Source organism: Protopterus annectens, chromosome 1.part1 (assembly GCF_019279795.1).
Source record: "Protopterus annectens isolate FY-2018-M chromosome 1.part1, PAN1.0, whole genome shotgun sequence".
Taxonomy (NCBI): Eukaryota; Metazoa; Chordata; order Ceratodontiformes; family Protopteridae; genus Protopterus; species Protopterus annectens.
The window spans coordinates 947,658,267-947,678,064 of NC_056726.1; the positions used below are offsets into that span (position 1 = coordinate 947,658,267).

Below are 19,798 nucleotides of genomic sequence, written 5' to 3' on the forward strand. Positions count from 1 at the left end.
GAGTGTGTGTGTGTGTGTGTGTGTGGAAAATGCCAGTTAAATATGCCTGGTGGAGCAGGTAGCAAGAGCTTCAACTCCCTACCTATCACCACTTGTGAAATTTTCCCTCATATTTTTGTTCTGTTCTGTTTCTCATAAATCTGTGGTTTTCCAGGCATTTAAATTTCAGACTTCATATTCTTCAGAATGTACATGGTAACACAAAACTTTTATTTATACCATTTTGTTTATAACATCAGTATTTGAAATGTGTCCCTATTTTTGGGGCTATATTCCTTCATTATTGGCTTTGTCCAGGTTTTTTGTGCTAAGAGGCTGAGAGCTATGGTGAGAACTGAATTCACTAAATGATAGCCATTTAACTTTCAGTCTCCCTATCTTTCAAGAAACAGCTGATTTGACATTGTGGTATATTGCTCTGACTGTAGTGCTCAAGGTCCTGGGTTCAAGACTCATCAGTAAAATGGATGGTGGTAACACAGCATTTTAGTTTAGCAACTTTACAAGATTATGCAAGCAATGTTTAAAACGTGTCCCTAGTTTTTGGGCTTTTGCCCCCCCCCTCCCATAAATTTTGGCTTTTTCCAGATTTCTTCTGCTTTAAAGTTGAGAGATACAGTTGAGTGTCAAGTGGATTTTACAAGGAGCTGAGAGCTTGGAGAGAAGTTTAGTGCTGCTTATGCTGAATCTGCTTGCATTGTTAATAACACAACAGGTAGTATATTTGCTTTTGAAGCAGAAGGCTGTGGGTTTTATTCCCACAGTATATAGATGCATTGCTGATACTGTACTGTGTTGTACTTTTAAAGGGGTGGATGCTGCAGTCTTGAGAATGTCCTCTTTGGTGGAGATACCTAGTAACAATGAACCTGTTATCAGTTTGCCATCCATTCCCTATTCCAATATTACTAGCTTATCATTTTTTTAATGTAACTTAGACAATTTATTCCTCAAGGACAACAGGCACTTTATTTGTAAATAAAACAATGAAATAAAAAGTTCTTTGCTAGCAGCAACCTCTTCCTTTGTTACAGATCTCTTTAATGTGGAATTATTTAGATGACTTACTTCTGCAGAGATTGTGCATATTTACTGATGCTGGTGGACTGTAGAAGTTCGAGTAGACTTTTATGATGGAAATGCTCTGAATTGGGCAGTTTTGTCATCATTGGTTCATGCATTGTGTTTCATTGTTTATTGGAAAAATGTTCAAAACAATAAATTTAAAATGCCATCTAACTGTACTGTATACAAGGAATATAATTTAATACAATCAGGAAGGTGTAACAAAGAACACATGTATGTTTCCTGTGCAAGGGGTCTATAATCTGAATACAGCCCAAAGTTAATTTTTATCTGCCACTAGCCAGATGTATTTTCTTTGAATGTGGGTTTCAATGAATGTGAGTTTCAAGGGCAGAGAAGTTTTAATGCTAAGTCTATTTTCATTGTGAGACTGCATTGCTTTGTTTAGCAGATGTTGATTAGTGTTTGTGCTGTAAAATGTAAAGTAAAGCTTTTAAATGAAATCCAAAATCACCGTAGAAGTAAAGCAGTATGCACATTACAGTGTTTTTAGTAAATGGGGTGAAATAGCCAAGTAATGGGACATTGGAATAGCTGCAGGGAGGGGCCCCATTTGACCATGATTTTGTGAGTGGGGAAGGGCGGCAAACTTAGACAGCACCGGCTGAACTATACCACTCAACTGTCTAGATTTTTGCAGAATGAATACATTTTTGCTTCTTATTTTTGGTTTGTTCGTCATAAGAGTTGTGGTTTTCTGGCAAATCATTTAGGAATTAAGTCACTAAATTTAATGACAAACATTGAGTTTCAGACTTCATACCCTTCGGAAAAATGCATGCTAAAGCAAGACCTGCTATTCTGTCAACTGTCATAAGTTTATACAAGAGCAATTTTTAGTACTGTTTGTATGTTCCCTGGCCTTTTCCAGCTTTCCTGTGTTAAGAGGTTGAGAGGTATGCCCAAATAAACCACTTTATAGAATTAGGTACATCCAAATCTCTCAACTGTCCCTGATTTTGGCGCAAAATTTTGCTCTTCCCCTAATAATGCCTCCACAAAATGGCAAATTTGGAAGAAAACACGGAGGATTTACAATTAATAAATAATTGTAATCATCAGTTATAGATTACTTTTAATTTCAGAAATGCATGTAGATTTTCTCTTGTTCTGTCAGCTGCTCAAGTTAACAGTACTAATATTTAAAAAGTGTCCCTTCTTTGACAGGTTCCCAGCTGTATTGTGTGGATATTTTATATGTTTGCATCATGTTTTTGGTCCGTTTTTCATAAAACTGTGGTTTTCTGGCAAATTAGTGACAAATCATTAAAGACTGAAGTTAGAAAATAATGACAGACATTTGAGTTTCAGATTTCATACCCTTCAGAAAATTTATGCTAATGCAAGACCTACTGTTCTGTTATTTTTCTAAGTTTATAAGAGCAATATTTAAAAAGTGTCCTTATTTTTGGGCCTTTGTCCCACTTTTATTTATGGCTATGTCCAGATTTCTTGCGCTGAGGTTGAGAAAGGTATGACAAATGTGTCAGGGCCATCAGCGTCAGGCAGAAACATTTCAAATTGTGACATACTTGTTGCACCCCACTCCCCCACGTAGTGACTCTGGATATGTCCAAGCAAGGCAAGGAGCAGTTATGCAGTGTAAGTGTGCAGAGTATCCCCCATCCAAGGTAGACACGAGTACTACAGTGGCTTTTCATCTGTCCTTGATTTTGCAGAATGTTCTGGTTTTCTGCCATATTTTTATAATGTTGATTTATGCTTTTTATTATTCAGAAAATGCATGTTGTTGCAGTGCCTGTTGCTCTGTGTTTAAGTAGCAGTGCTTTAATGACCATCAGGTAAGCTTGTCTGAGATTGTAAGATGCAAGTAAGCTTTAATAAGCATACTGTTAAAGAATTACCAACATTGAAATCCTTTTTCTTGTTGCCATGCATAGAATATTTACAGAACTAGAGAGCATATAAGCCTTAGGTATTGAAATGCATATGACAGTATTTGTAATAAAATATAGAATTATAGTATTTTCAGAAGATCATTACATTTGTTGGAGACATGCAGTCATCATTGCAGGCTTTACCCATAAACTAAACAGAATGTCAATCTATCATGTGTGGTCCATAACTTTTGCAGTAATGCTTCAAGCAATTTATCTTGAGCTTGTTTCTTGTTTGCTTCTCATTTTTTACTTTGATCATGTTTTCCCCATGAAACAAGTAGATAGGTGTTGTCAGGCAGCAGGTCTTTTTTGGATAAGAAACATTTTTACAAGTGGAGGTATCACAGAGATTGCTGCTTTCAGCATGTTACTTGGTACTTTTATAAAGCCGAATATAAATTATAATTAGAACTGCAGTGCAAGGAGAAGTGGTTTGAGTGGAGTGCTGCTTGTTTTTTATACCTTATTTTAACTGGTATTCCAGTAATGTATTTAAAAAGTAATTTATTTTTTCATGCCTCACAACCTTTTTGTTTCCATCTAGATATTAAGTAAGTTGTCATGTAGCCAATGCATTGAAATAATTTTTTTCTTTTCCGCTTCATTTTGTCTTGATTGGACTCTCATAATGATGGTTTGGCACCCAAGGCAGCGTATTTAATTAAAGTACCAGTTTTTGTGGTTTTGAGCATAGCTCCACCAGTTTCTAGTTGGCCATACCCCTCCCATTGGCCCCACCCATTCCACTGTCTCCTGAAGCCCCCCTTTGATTTGAGGTCACCAGCCGCCACTGCTTGTCTCTAACTTTCACAGTATTATCAACAGTTTTGCACAGACCCTAAATGCCTTGTTTAACCTCATTTTCTTCCAATTCATCAATTCTAAACTGCAAAGTAACATTTTGTAACATCTAAGTTACTACAAGAAAACAAATAATTGTTCCACTGATAAAGGTCCTTTTTTGTTACATATTTCCATAAATTTCATCAGTCCATCAGTTTCAAATATTAAATCAAAAATAGTCTCTGTCCTAATATGTATAAAATACTGAATTCTTGAGCTTTAAAATTCTTGAGCTTTAAAACACACCTTCAACTAGTAATCTCCCCACTGCCTTCTCTTTTTCTCCTGTACCTACCGCCAACATAAAAAAAACTCTTAACTAAACTTAAACCCACCAAATTAGCAGCAGACAACCTCCCAAGTGAATGCCTACAAATCGCAGCTGATGCTCTGGCCTACCCAGTATCCATCTTGATTAACCAATCTCTGTCAGAAAGTTACGTTCCCACATTGTGGAAAGTCTCACATATAATTCCCCTCCACAAAGGCGGACCCTCTGCAGAACTATCCAATTACCGCCCCATAGCTATTCTCTCTCCACTCTCCAAAATACTAGAGAGATGCATACACTCTCAGGTCTCAGACTACCTCCTTACTAACAACCTCCTTTCCAGTACTCAGCATGGTTTCCGACCAAACCATAGCACCACCACTGCCTTACTCTCCTTTACTAACACTATCCTTCAGCATAAAAACAATGTCTATCTCTCCTCTGCTACTTTCCTAGACCTATCTAAAGCATTTGACATGGTCCCACACAAACAACTTATCTCTGTCCTCAATAACCTATCCTTCTCACAATCAGTCTCCAACTGGTTTCAGAGTTACCTGTCTGACCGCCAACAATCCGTTGTATGGCAGAATGACATATTTCCCCAACTACCTGTCTCCATAGGGGTTCCCCAAGGGTCCATCCTTGGACCCCTACTTTTCTCTGTTTACACCAATAATCTAGTCTCTGCCACCAAACATGGCACACTCATCCAATACGCAGATGACTCAACCATCATCTGCTCAGCCCAGTCCCTACCCAAACTGCAAAAATTCACACAGGAAGCCTTTTCCTCTGTTGAAACATGGTTATCCAATGCCCAATTAATACTCAACCCAAACAAAACTAAACTACTCATCTTCCAACCCACCAAACATACTCAAAACAACTCTCACTTTAACATCACAGCAAAAGACAACACCACTATATACCCAACTGAACACACCAAATTGCTAGGAGTGGAAATAGACAATAAACTAAAATTTGGCATTCACATATCCATGACCATAAAAAAAGTCCACAAAAAACTAGGAGCGTTATACAGAAATAAACAATTTCTCACCAAAGCAGCAAAGATTTCAATAGCAAATTCCCACCTTATCTCCACCCTACTTTATGCCTCTCCAGTATATACCAACCTAAGGCAATGTGATCTAAACAAGCTAGAGACCTGCTACAACAAAATCGCCAAATTCGCCACAGGGGCATCCTACCGTAGTCACCACTGTCTCTCTCTTGCTGAACTGGGCTGGCTTGAACTCCCTCACCTCCTTCAGTGGTATCAACTCTCACTCGCCCACAAACTAGTAAACCATCCACTAAATGTCCCATCCCTCCAGAATCTACTCCAATCCTATCGCACCACCAGACCACTAAGATCCAGCAACAAAAATCACTTGCAGATCATTAAAGCCAATAACTCTGCTGGTGAAGTACTATTCTCTTGCGCCATAGCCAAATTATGGAACTCACTCCCACCCACAATTACCTCCATACCATCATGCACCAACTTCAAAACTTTATTAAAAGTGCACCTAAAAACATGCTGGCTATGCCCTTGCAACTCCCACTCTAATATCATCCACCCCATCCAACTACTACCTTTCTTTCCACTCCACTAACTACCTTGATTATAGCAAGCTCAGATGCTCATAAGCCTAGTACTTATTATACAGCAGGAACTTCTCATTGTTATGTTTGTTAATGCCTGTTTTGTACTTCACAGATAAAGATTCTAGTTGTCTACTGATGTACTATGTTCTTCATCTGTAAATATGTTGTAAGTAATTTCTATGTTAAATTGTTAATCGCTATGTAATCCAGTGTAACTACTGTCTGTTTATTTTACTGTGGAGCTTTTCTCCCCGGGCCTCCGCTGAAAATGGACCCACGTCCAGTCGGACACTCCTGGTCAACAAATTTAAATAAATAAATAAATAAAACCCAGAACATTTGCCAAATTGTCCCATACATAATATATGTCTATTACAGTGTAATGTTTTGTTCTTATTCTCACGGTTGCTCTTCTCTTCTTTTTAAAAACAGTTTTACTTACAGTTTGTTGCTGCTGTCTTTTTTCCTTGCTGTCACTGCTGCATGTTTTAGTTATTGCAGTATCTGCTGCCACAAACCAGGCAACGTTTCAGTTTGTTGCTGTTTTCCTCTTTTCCTTTCTGTCACTGCTGTATATGTTTTAACTGTTGCATTTTCTGCTGCCTCATCACCTGGTTCCTTTATCACATTACCTTCCTCAGCACTTCCCAAACAGTTATCTGCCATGAGTGCCATCTCATCCCAAGCAATAGCAGAACTGTCACCTGGATCATCCTGTTCAGTTATTTTTAAGAGAACATCATTTGCAAGCTGTCCTGATGCTAGTTCTGTTATCTGTACCACTTCAATGGACATGTTTACTTCTCCACAGAGACAGCTAAACACTGCTCTTTTGTAACATCCACCACATAAGAATCTTTGTTTCCATTCTGAAACTCCATGCTGAACAAATTTTTCTCCAAATTCTCACCTTCCACCTCCAGATTCTCCATAGCTTTTCTCTCCCCCTTCACGCTGCTGCTTCCCTTAGGCTTCTTCCTGCTGCTGTAGCAGGCATCTAGCAGCTTCAAAGAGTAGAGGACGTTTCCTGATGCCCCCAACCAAATTTTGCTAGTAGTATAAATGCCATCTCAGATGCCCCCCTGAAAAGAGGCTACTAGACTAGTTGGAGTAACCTGCTCAACAAAGGATAATAAGTAAACAGTCCACTTAGTCATCTCTGTGCCTCTTTTTGACCTGTCAGTTTTTGTGTTTTTTGTTGACTTCTTCCTCCTTCCACCAAAGGGGGGGGGCATCCTCCCCTGTACCTGGCCTAACCCTGTGGTAGGAATGTTTTCATGTCCTGATGATTCTACGCTGCCTTTTTTTCCCAGTCCTGCCACCAATGCTTGCATTGGGATTTGGCACTTTTTACCCTGGGATTTGTGCACCCAGCTATCTTTTTTATTTTTTTACTCTATCTTCCTCCATGATATATAAAATACAGTCTATATATCAGTATCGTTTTTGTGATATTTTGTGAAAACATGGTCCACCACGTGAAGGTACTCACCAAGCCTTAAGGATGAATTCATTACAACAATACTACTCTCCTTTTATTGCTAATTTCATTGCTGCTTCCAGTCTGATATCTGAAAGTTATGCCACTAAGCATTAATTTTGGAGTTTCCTTTATCAGAGAAGGATTTGGTGATCCTCAGAGTATACACTGAATTGTGAATAAATTGATATGATGATATTGCTGCTGTATGCAATAAGTAATGTCTTTCCAAGTAAACACAAATCAGTTTAAAAACAGCATTTCATTGAACAGGGCTCTGCCCACTATTTATGTAAAACATGTTTTATAATTCTTCAGCTAGTTCAAACCATCTTGTACGAGTTTTGTTCAAATTTCACTTAACTTCTGTGATATCATTATGCTTTTACAGCAAAGTGTTTAAAAAGACCAAGGATAGGCTTTAAGACTTCTAGCATGGTCTGAGTTCTGAAAGCCATGCCATAAGGCATTAATCATGGAGTTTCCCTTATCAGGGAAGGATTTGGTGATCCTTGTTATAAGCAGCTGAGATTGCTGTTTCACATCATCTCAGTTTTGTTGCAACCAGCAATTTATAAATAAGACTGAATTTTCACAATGTGCCCCATCTCAGGAAATTTGTACAGGAAAAAACATGCTGAGCTGGTCACTCCTTGAGAATACAAAATTTAATAAAACTAAATGTTAAAATGACAATGTTTTTCGTCTGATCTCAATAGCTGGACTTCTTCAGAAAAAAAACATACAACAGCTGTTAAAATTCAAATGTCTTATGTCAAATCTCAGGAAATTTACCAGTTGAAACAATAGTATCATAGTCAGGATCAGGTCTGAGAAAACAATGATACAATTTTGTATTGTTAGCAAACAGGAAGAAAATGATAGGGAGACAAGAATTCCTGAGTAGACTTGTTATGCAAACTGGCCATCTATGGCAAAAGAATTAAATAAGTAGGTTGTATCCCTTGAACACTCTCAGTATGGCAAAGATGTGGATCCCAAAAAGGTTTGCAAGCACTAAATGAGCTAAGACTAGATGAAAAAAACAAAGGGCAAATAAATACTGACAGTATTGGATGTCTGTTCCTTTCTATTCTTAGACCAAAAGAAGGGGGATTTCAGCAAGTGAATAAATAAGTTGGGTGAGAAATAGATGAACATTATGTACCCCGAATTGATAGGATTTGCTTTACGGAAAGCTGAGAAAAGAGCAGAGTTGTCTGGTTAATGGATGGAGGAGTCCACTGTTAGGTAAGCCATACCTATCAATATCTTTACTCAAGAATTTTGGACAAAGCCAAAAATAATTTGGGGGGGGGGAGGCAAAGGCCAAAACTTAGGGGCAGTTTTCAAATATTACTCTAGTTCACTTAGAAAAAATCCACAGTGGTACAGCGGTTGCATTGTTGCCTCACAGCAAGAGGTTCTCCCATTCGATTCTCAGCTAGTGTGCGGGGGAGTGCCTTCTGTGTGGAGTCTGCATATCCTCCCCACGGCCTCCGAAAGACATGCGTAAATGGGCGTGCCTTCATTGAAGGTTGGGCGTCAGGCTGGCAACTCGGCACCATAAAAATCTACTGCCAATCATTAGCAGACTGGAGTTCCTCTGTGGTGACCCCTTACTGGGAAAAGCCGAAACGACAAACAACATCTCTAATTCACTTAGAAAGGTAGTAGAACAACAGGTATTGTAGTAGCACGTTTGTTCTGGACAATAGGAAGTATGAAGCTGTAATGGCTGGCATTATTGGGTGGCTGTAATACCCACTTTTTTATAAAAAAAAAAATCAAAGATTTTAAGAGGGATAGGACAAAACTATGAGGCAAGATCAGGGATGTTCTGCAAAATGAGGGACAATTGAGAGAAGAAAAGTTAGCTACTTAAAAAAACTGAAGAGGGAAGTATAAACTGGTTGGGAAAATGAACTTAAGACTTGAGGAGATTCAAGTCTGTCTTTTAGTTGACAATAATCACAGAGATCAAATCAGAAAATGGGCTGATGTAAGGTTCATAGGTAAATACTAGGCAAATCAGACTGCAGACTATTAGACAATGACCAGATGGTGACCAATGGTAAGAATCAAATGTTGTACCTTGTGTCTCTAAGGTAAACATCTTAAGAAGACTTATTCTAACTGAGCTGTTAGAAATTGCAGCACTTCTTACAAAATAACTTGGAGAAACTTTATTAAAATGGTTGCTTCATGTTTGGGATAATGGAGGGTGTGACATCCCTGCACTGGCCCAGTAATCAAGGCGCATCAATCTTCACCACTAGCACCAGTGAGGGACATGCACATTGGGAGGGTGACAAGTACAAACACAGTAAAGTACAATTTCCCTTAAGAGCACTCCCTCTCTCTCCAGATCCCCAATAAGACTCCCCTGTAGTACAACTATAGAGTTAAGATCTCAGCCGAGTGGTCAAGCCAAAACCTTCACCACCCTCTCTGTCCAACCAGTGCTTCGTGTCCCTGCCAAAGTAGCTGACACACACACACACACACACACACACACACACACACACACACACTTTGAGATTTGATTTATACACAAACACACACCAGGGAAAGGGGAAAGGCTGGCACAGGTTTACTAGCTATGCCCCCTTCTGCCCAGACCATAAGGTACTTAGCACTCCCATCAGAACCCCTTATCAGCTACTTTAAGGCCGTTCCCAAAGGGTTTACTATGCAATGTTACTATTATCCAAATGGTAAGTGTGACCGATACTTTCAAGGCTATTTAGGAGTGCCCTATACAGTGTCTCCAAATACATATGCAAGTACACTAAGAGCTTAAATATCTCTAAACAAACCAGGGACAATTAAAAGGTTTAAATATATTTAATAATGAATAATAAAAGAATGAGACAATATTCAGTAACTTAGCACAGTGACTACAGAGTTCAGAATCAGAACAACATTGCAGGACAGTCTCAAATAAATACAGAAAAGATCTAAACTAATCTTCACTATATTACTATCTATATCTAAAAGAAATCACTCTAATCTAGTTACTTACTATTAGCAAGGCAAGGGCTGAATCAAATCTAGCGGTCCCCTCACCGTATGCCCATACAACAACTCAAAGGGTGAAAAAACTGTGGATTCCTGGGGAACCTCTCTGTAAGCAAACAACAGATGGGGCAAATATTTGTCCCAGTCCCTCTTAAAATGGTCTACAAATGCCCATAGCATGGTCTTGAGTGTAGAATTTAACCTCTCAACAAGACCATTATTCTGGGGATAGTAGGGGGTGATCTTTAGGTGCTTCACCCAACAGTACTTCCACAGGCAAGCCAGCAGGTCTGACATGAAGTTGGCACATCTGTCAGTCAGTATTTATTTTGGGAACCCTACCCTGCTGAAAATTTCTAACAAAGCATTTGCCACCTTTTCTGCCTCAATAGAGGACAGAGCCACTGCCTCAGGGTATCTGGTAGCATAATCTACTACCACTAGGATATATAGTTTTTCCTGTGGGTACTCAGAGGCTCCAGAATATCCATAGCTATCCTCTGAAATGGCTTCTCAATCACAGGCAAAAGCATCAAAGGAGCTTTCAGCTTGTCACCTGCCTTGACTACCTTTTGGCACTGCTCACAGGTCCTGCAGTATCCTGAAACATCTCTGGAAATCCCAGGCCAATAAAAGTTCTGCATAATTCATTGCTTTGTACATTTTCTGCCCATATGACCTGCAAAGGGAATATCATGGGCTATGGCTAGAAGTGCCAGATGGTAAACTCTGGGCACCACCAGCTGCTGTATTCTCTCACCCTCTAGCCCTCTCTCAGGGGCCCACTCTCTATACAGTAGCCCTTTGTCCCAGTATACATATTCCCCCTTCCCTTGAGAATCAGGTGCCTCACTAGCTACTTCTCTCAGGCCTTATTATGTAGGGTCTGAGAGCTGAGCCTGTCTCAGCTCTCCCTTAGTAACCCTTCCCAGCTCCCCTTCCACAGGAAGTCTGGTATCCTCTGACAGTGGTGCCTCACTGTCAGCCTGCGTACTACTACTACTCACCTCTACCCTTGTAGTCACTCTGTCCAAGGGAACATCAGTACCCACAAGCAGCTGTGGCTCAACTTCAGTCTTACTGCTGCAGGGTAGCTCCCTCCCTGAAGTAACCACCTCACCAGTCCTGACTGCAAGTGTGCAGTCTGTCTGGGTCTCCTCCAGGCTACCAGACCCACATCCTTGTCTCCAAGCCTGACTGTGTGTAACTGCATGTACACATGGTACTGCATTATCAAAATCCTTCTCTATCAGGACATCTGCAGGGTGGTAGTTTGGTACCCTTGTTGTCTTGAGACAATCTATTGTTGGCATTTTGTCATTCCCACTTACTGGATCTCTCACCTTTTGTTCCCCACCTTCCCTCTGTGGACATCTATATGCTACATGGCCCCACTGGTTGCATTTAAAACATTTAACCCTTGGTCCTGGGTGTGTACCTGGACTAGTGGCTTCCCCTGCTACTGGTTGGCTCTGTTGGGGTAGTCTGGGCTGCCCACTATGGGTTTCCTTAGACACATGAGCAGCACTGCGTGCCTCTTTCCTATGCAGTGATGCCCTGCTTGCTAGGTATAGGTCTCCCCTCTTTCCCAACTCATTTACAGTAGTGCATTGTCTATCAGCTAACCAGATTCTCATGTCCTCAGGCAAAGTGCAAAGGGCTTGTTCCCTCACCAAAAGGTCTGCCAGCCCTTCAAAAGTGGTGACCTGACATCTGCTCACCCACGTATGAAAATAAGTGCTTAGTTCTGCGACATATTCACACAAAAGTTCACATGCCTTGCATCTATGCTCATGAAACTTTTTTCTATAAGCTTCAGGTGTTAACTTAAAAAAGTATAGCAAACAGTTATTTAGCACATTATAATTTAAACAATCAGTATCAGACAGTTTGGAAAGAACAGTTACATTATTACCATGGAGTAAGGATGTCAGGAACTGTACCCAGAGCCCTTGGTCAACATTATACTGTTTAGATAGCCTCTCAAACATATGAATGAAACTATCAAAATTATCCCCCTCTGTAAATTGTGTAAGAAATTTACTGACCTTGGTTGCTTCTGGGGTTCAGTTACTCCCTTCCCCATTACCTCCATGATTCTGGAGAAGAGTCAGCATCTCCTTTTCATGTTGCCTCTGCCTCTCCTTCTCCTCAGCTTCCAGGTGTTTCAGTCTCTCTGCTGCTTCTATTTCCAAATGCTTGGCCTCCAACTGCAGCCTCTTAACTCCAGATAGATTTTTAAGTCCTCTGTGGAAAGGTTGAGCTGCCCATTTTGTGAGAGTTGTACATCTCCACAGTCAGTCTGATTGTTTTCCTGGTTGCTATTCTGTGATGCAGCTGTGACTAAAGCTGCAAACAAGTCTGCATTAGTCAGGATGGCACGCACCAGTCCTTTAGCCTGGCACATCTCAGCCAACAGGCTCCTTGTAGGCTTGCCATACTCCTCTGCTGACATGCTTGCCTGCTCTCCCTGACTAACTAAACTAACAAAAAAAATAAAACAATTGTGATATGAACTCTGAATGTTCACTGTGTGGCTGATTGAGAGTACAAACACCTTCAGTGACCACTGTACATGGGCTACAGGAATTCAATATCCACACCACTACAAGCCAGTTAATATGTGATGTGGCTAACTTACCACTGTCAACCAATTATTCTGTGATATGGATATCCCACCACTGCCAAACAATTAATATGTGACGCCCCTGCACTGGCCCAGTAATCAAGGAGCCTCAATCCTCACCACTAGCACCAGTGAGGGACATGCACATTGGGAAGATGATAAGTACACACACAATAAAGTACAATTTCCCCTTAAGAGCATACAGAGATCACAGTCTGGGGCTGGTTTCTCTCTCTTTCTCCAGATCCCCAATAAGACTCCTCACTGGCACATCTATAAAGTTGAGTCCTTAGCCAGGGTTCCAAGCCATGTCCTCCCAGCACTCTCTCTCTACAGCCAGTGCTTCATGTCCCTGCCAAAGTAGCTGAGACACATACACTTTGAGGTTTGATTTATACAGAAACACACACCTGGAAAAGGCTGGCACAAGTTTGCTAGCTATGCCCCCTTCTGCCCAGACCATAACGTAGTTAGCACTGCCACCAGAACCCCTTATCAGCTACTTTAAGGCCCTTCCCAAATGGGTGACCAATCTTACTATGTAATGTTGCTATTATCCAAATGGTAAGTGTGACCAATACTTTCAAGGCTATTTAGGAGTGGCCTGTACAGTGTCACCAAATACATATGCAAGTACTGTAAGAGCTTAAATATGTCTAAACAAACCAGCCACAATTAAAAGGTTTAAATATATTTAATAATAAATAATAAAAGAACAAGACAATATTCAATAACTCAGCACAGTGGCTACAGAGTTTAGAATCACAGGAAATATTTCAAAACGACATTGCAGGACAGTTTCAAATAAATGCAGAAAACATCTAAGCTAATCTTCACTATATTCCTAGCTATAGCTAAAATAAATCATTGTAATCTAGTGCTGATGAGAGGATGTTCCCAGGTCCAAAGACAAATACAAAATGCATAGTCTCTGAGAGAGTTCCCAAATTAATATCAAAACATTACTGCTGGGTCAGCTGGATGACATCAGTCTTTGTCACCTGCTTTCAGTTTCCAGTCTTACAGAAACCAGCACCTCTGTGTCAAAAATACTTCTCTCTCAGAAGTTTGCCTAGAACTGGAAGTCGTAAAACAGTTAAACACTTCTGCATTTGAAACCTAGTAATTATTTCTGTTTCAAGACAATAGGAAAACCTCCAAATCTAGACACTGTGTTTGCTCTGAGATGAAACAGAGATAACAGAATCATAAAACAATTTCCACTTATTTTCTTGAGGTTTTGCAAGTTAACTCTGTATGTTCCAACTTCTACCATTAAAACACATCTGCACAGGTATATAGTTTATACACATTTCTACTCTTTTTCAGCAGGGTACACTATAGTTACATTGTTGAAGGTCAGTACATAACATACATGAATGGTTTTGTAAGTTGTATGCAAACTTAGCTATTTTATTGCAACACACACTTCTGCACCAGTAGTTTAATATCCACATAAAATGTAGCTCTCTTACATTTGTAAGACAAGCCTATGGATCATATTAATATTCACAAATGACATATGATTATTTACAAAATTCCAGATAGCTGGGCTGGCAGCCTCACAATTCTATACAAATCATATTAGTATTTTCAGGTGACATATAATTATATACAAAATTCCAGCTAGCTGGGCTGGCAGCATTTCAGTTTGTCACAGAGGGGGTATAACAGGTGTAAATGCAAGTGAAATGAGGAAAATCATATATGTGGTTAGTCATCGGCGCCTGGGAGCTCTTTGAAAAGAAATGCAGGATAATACAAATTAATTTATTAATTTTCACTAATTAGCACATTCATTCATAAATGTCTAATGATTTCAGTGGCATGATAGATGAACATAGACACTGGCTTACAACAAAAGACATAATTCATCATATATCTAGAGTGTGTTTAATGGAGAGCATCCAAGGCTGAATCTGACAATGCTGATATAGATAAACTATATCAATAACTGAAGGAAGTGAGAAGGAAAAGACAGCAAGAAGCAGAAGGAAAATAACTGGAGTAGAAATTAGGGAAAATATCAGAATAACCTGAGGACAAGTGAGATGGCAAATCCCAGAGAAAGTGACAGGGATCAGAAAGATAACAGTGTCAGAGTGACTGATAAAGAAATTGCCAGTGGAAGAGAAACAGAAAGAAAGGTGAGTTTAGTCATATGGGAGCATGAGCATAGCCAAGAGGAAGTTAAATGTTGTTCTAGATTGTGTATGAAATGTTTGCTAATGGAGTTCTGTTTTAAGGTGGGTGGGATGGAGATCCAGTGCTTAGCAACACAGGTTGAGTAAAGTGAATCATCTGCACTGTTAAGAGACCTGGTCCTGGTCAGGAGATATTTACTGTGTGTGGAAATTTCTAGGAGGGAAGTAGTATCTGAGGATATTTTGCAGTGATGGGCAGGTGTCAGGTCTGTATATTATTTTGTGGGCACTAAACATTTGGGAGTTTGTCAAGGTAATAAAGTAGTTTGAGCCATTGTAGGTGTTTCAGTACTAGACAGTGTTATGAACTGTTTGGTAAGCTGGATGCAAACTTAGCTATTTTATAGCAGCAAACATCTAGTTTATTTTTTAAGGTGGACTGAAAACTAGTCAAGCCGGGCACTGCAGATAGAAGTGATGGGAGAAGGTAAGATGTGGCTAAAGAATTCCTAGAGTAGTCAGTGAGAAAAGGTTTGTTTCTGTAGAGGAAGCCCAACTTTTGGTGAGTTTTCTTGATGTCTTGAGTGCTGTGTTGATCATATTTTAAGTTATCAATTAAGACATCAGCTGAGGTGAAGGAGTCCTGGATCATCTTGTGTAGACTTGGTGCAGAGCATATGAGCATATTATCCTCTGCATATTGTACTATGGAGGCTTCCTTGGTAGCTTTGTGATGATTACTGATGACTATCTTGTATAGTAAAGGGCTTAGAATAGATCCCTGAAGTACACTAATTGAGAGAGACATACAGGGGGAGAGACCTTGTTTCCATTTTACAGCCTGGAGTTTGTCAATGAGATAGCTGTGGAACCAGCTAAGGGATGAATGGAAGAGTCCTAGGGAGAATAGTTGATGGAGCAGGTGTTGGTGTGAAATTGTGTCATATGTTTTCACATGTCTAAGAGTAACGATACGTGGATGCCAGAGTTCTGTTAGGGTTTATGATTTCATTAAAACCGAGCAATGCAAATGCAACAACACTGTGATTTATTTTTAACACAACAATCTTATTTTGCTAGAATGATGGCTGTAGTGAAAGTGTATAGGTCATAGAGTTATACATCAGCCGCAGCACAGCATTTCTAAAGGTAACTGTATTTGTGACTGGACTGTGTGTGTGTGTGTGTGTGTGTGTGTGTGTGTGTGTGTGTAAACTGACTGTTCAATAGTTATATAACTCTTATACTTTTGTTGAAAAACATACCCCCAAAAAGGGGCAGATCCTGTACCATATTTCAAGTAAAACACAAAATGCACAGGCAATACATCAGAAAACATCCTGACAATCCAGAACTTTCAGTGTGTAATACCTTAGAACTCTTTTGAAGGAAACACATGAGAAATATTCATAGGTTCACACTAGGCTAACTGCCCTTGCAAGCCATTTTAAGCCTAGCCAATTATCCCTTGTCAGATTCAAACCCTGCACCTTGTGTTTGTAAGGCAAACACCTTAACCATTAGGCCACCCTCCCAATCAAAAAGCTTCACTTGTATCAAGATTATATCACCCCAGATGAGACTTGAACCCACAATCCCTGGCTTAGGAGGCCAATGCCTTATCCATTAGGCCACTGAGGCCTCACTTATGATACTTTAAGGATTATAATTGATCCAGCTGCATAGTTTTTGAATGCCCAATGACTTTTAAGGATTATAATTAATCCAGCTGCATAGCTTTTGAATGCCCAATGACTTTTTACTTTTTAAAGTCTTTATTAAGGCATTCAGGCCAGGAAAAAACATACCCCATTAGCTATAGGCATGACATATGTCACTTTTTTATGGACTTGCTAACACAACTAAATAACTTGGACATTTTCTGAAAACATTCAGCTTTTAAAAAGCCTTACATGCTAGATAATTCTAGCTTGTAACATAATGATGTGGCCCTACTTATTTGCCAGGAGTCTTAACAAAAATGCCTGAACTTGATGCTGTGCTGCAGCTTGAACACATTCATATATGTGCAGTTACAGAACCACAGATGTGAAGTTGTTAAATCTCGCCGTTTATTCTCACTGATGGGTTCAGAGTCAATCCTCGACTCTGACACGGCCGATAGCAAGCTCAAGGTTTGCCAGTAGCTCGAGACCAAGCCCCTTATCCCACAATGCACTGCAGGAATGACCTCAGATCTAGTTTGCTGCGGCAAGAGAGATCTGGGTGTTCCAGTTAGCTCGGACCATTTTAGAAACAAATTAACAGCAAGTCTATAAAAAAGTTTTCTTTTTTGTTTAATATATATAGTGTGTGTTAGTACCATTATATTTACTCTCTAGACAGTAGAAATAGTTTAAAAGTTAGGGCCTTGTTGGCTTCTTAGTTTGTGTGGGCCTTAAGCCCCTTTTCTCTACTATTAATCTTTATTATAGTCAGGTTTTTCTGTGGGCCTCTTAGCCCTATATTTGTATCTATATTTTTTGTACAAAATATATATATACTGTTATAGTTAGTGCCCAGTTTGGGCTTAGTTGTGGTGTATCTAATTTACTGCTTTTTTCACTTAACTATGTCGGATGATAGGGAGAAATCTCATACCAAATCGGGTTTCAAAAAATGCCCAGATTGTGGGCAGAAAATGTCTGTTACTGACGGACACATTCAATGTGTCTACTGTCTGGGGGCTAAACACTTCCAAGACACCTGTAGCATTTGCCACTCCTTTTCTTCAAGAGTTCTCTTGGAGAGAAGGAGGAAACCTATAGACAGGGGATTGCTACAGCAATCTTTTTCAGAAGTCTTGAGTAGCCATGAGGGTGCTAGTACATCATCCAAATCCTCAAAATCCAAGTCTACAGATAAGGTCTGAAAAAAGGCTAAGATTTCAGAAGGAGGGTCATTGGTTCCACAGTCATTGGAACTGAGTGTACCTTTGATTCGGAGCCAGCTCTCAGTATTGGAGCCGGTCTCTGAAGTTCCTTCTTCACCTCTGCCGGTCATCCCCCGAGAGATGCACTTTTACACGATTGGCCCCCGGGTCTCCTTTATGCATTTCCACCCTTCCCATTAATACCCAGATTTTTACAGAAAGCAAAATCACTGGGAAGGACTGTTATACTCATAGCCCCCTACTGGCCTCGACAGATTTGGTTTCCATTTCTCCACCATCATCTGTTGGAAGATCCATGGATCCTGGACCCAAACTGACTACTTGGCTAATACTCTTCCACTAATTGCCAGGCTTCATTCAATTTCAGAAGATACAAGACAGATTCTTTTGTCTTCTCACAAGCCATTTACCAGGAAATTATATGGCAGTAAATGGAAAAGGTTCTCAATTTGGGCCAACGAGCAGAACATTGACCCTTTCCGAGCTCCGTTATCTTCGATCTTAAAATTTCTAACAAAGATTTTCAAGGAAGGGGCAGCAGCTGCTACAGTTCGAGTTTAGTTAGCTGCTATCTCAAATTTTCACCTTTGTCTTGGTGGCTCAAATATTATGAACCATAAATTATCTAAAACCTTCCTTAAAGGCATTCTTCATATGAGACCTCCGATCAAAATTCCCTTTTCTCCCGGGGATTTAAACCTTATGCTGTCTCAAATTATTCTTCCCCCTTTTGAACAAGCATCTCCTTGTGATTTAAAATTTTTATCTTGGAAAACAATATTTCTTGTGGCCATTACGTCTGCCCGCAGAGTGTCAGAACTTCAAGCATTATCTATCAGATCACCCTACATGATCTTCCATCCTGATAGAGTATCTCAGAACAAACCCCTCATTTTTACCTAAAGTCTGTTCTGATTCAAATATCAATCAGGTCATTGAATTGCCAGTCTTTTTCCCCAACCACTCAAGCAAATTGGAATATATGCTGCACAAATTTGATGTTCACAGACAGCTCAGATTTTATCTTGACAGAACTAAGGATATTAGGAAATCAGACTAACTTTTTGTATCCTTCTCAGAAGCAAGAAAAGGCAATCCAGTGGCTAAAACAACTTTATCTAAATGGTTATCCGATTGTATATCCTTTGTTTATGAGAATATGAGCATGCCTTTAACGTACAAACCAAAAGCTCATTCGACCAGAGCTGTCTCTACCTCTTCTGCCTTTCAAGCTAAATTGCCCCTTGACAATATTTGCGCTGCAGCCACTTGGTCTAAGCCTCATACCTTTATCACACATTACAAAGTAGATAGGACTTCAAGCGACAGGTCTTTCTTTGGTTCTACAGTGTCGACGAACATACTGCCATGAGCCACCCAAGGTTGAGGGTGCTAGGGACGCTACCCATCAGTGAGAATAAACGGCGAGATTTAACAACTTCACATATAGAAGTTATGTACTTACCATAATGTTCCATGTGAGTTGTTTATCTCACCTTTATTCTCACGTCCCTCCCTTCTTCCCCCTCCTGGCTGACTGTTGACTTAGAGGCTAGTACCATCCTGGTTATTCAATATTTCTTCTTCCCCTTTGGGAAGTGTTCTTTGTATGTATATATAAGAGGGTATGTATATGTTGTATATATGTATATATATATGTATATATGTATATACTATTATTCACTGCAAACAAGATCTGAGGTAATTCCAGCAGTGCATTGTGGGATAAGGGGCTTGGTCTCGAACTACTGGCAAACCTTGAGCTTGCTATCGGCCGTGTCGGAGCCGAGGATCGGCTCCGAACCCATCAGTGAGAATAAAGGTGAGATAAACAACTCACATGGGACATTATGGTAAGTACATAACTTCTATTTTCAGTGCAATGAAAGCACTCCCTCTATTCCAGAGTATAATGCCTA

General features: G+C 39.9%; 1 non-coding gene across 1 annotated transcript; it reads right to left on the minus strand.

Annotated features, from left to right (window-relative positions):
• Positions 1–16,554: 16,554 nt before the first annotated feature.
• TRNAR-CCU lies at positions 16,555–16,627 on the minus strand. The gene has a single exon. It is a non-coding gene; the product is annotated as a tRNA-Arg (tRNA).
• Positions 16,628–19,798: the final 3,171 nt, after the last annotated feature.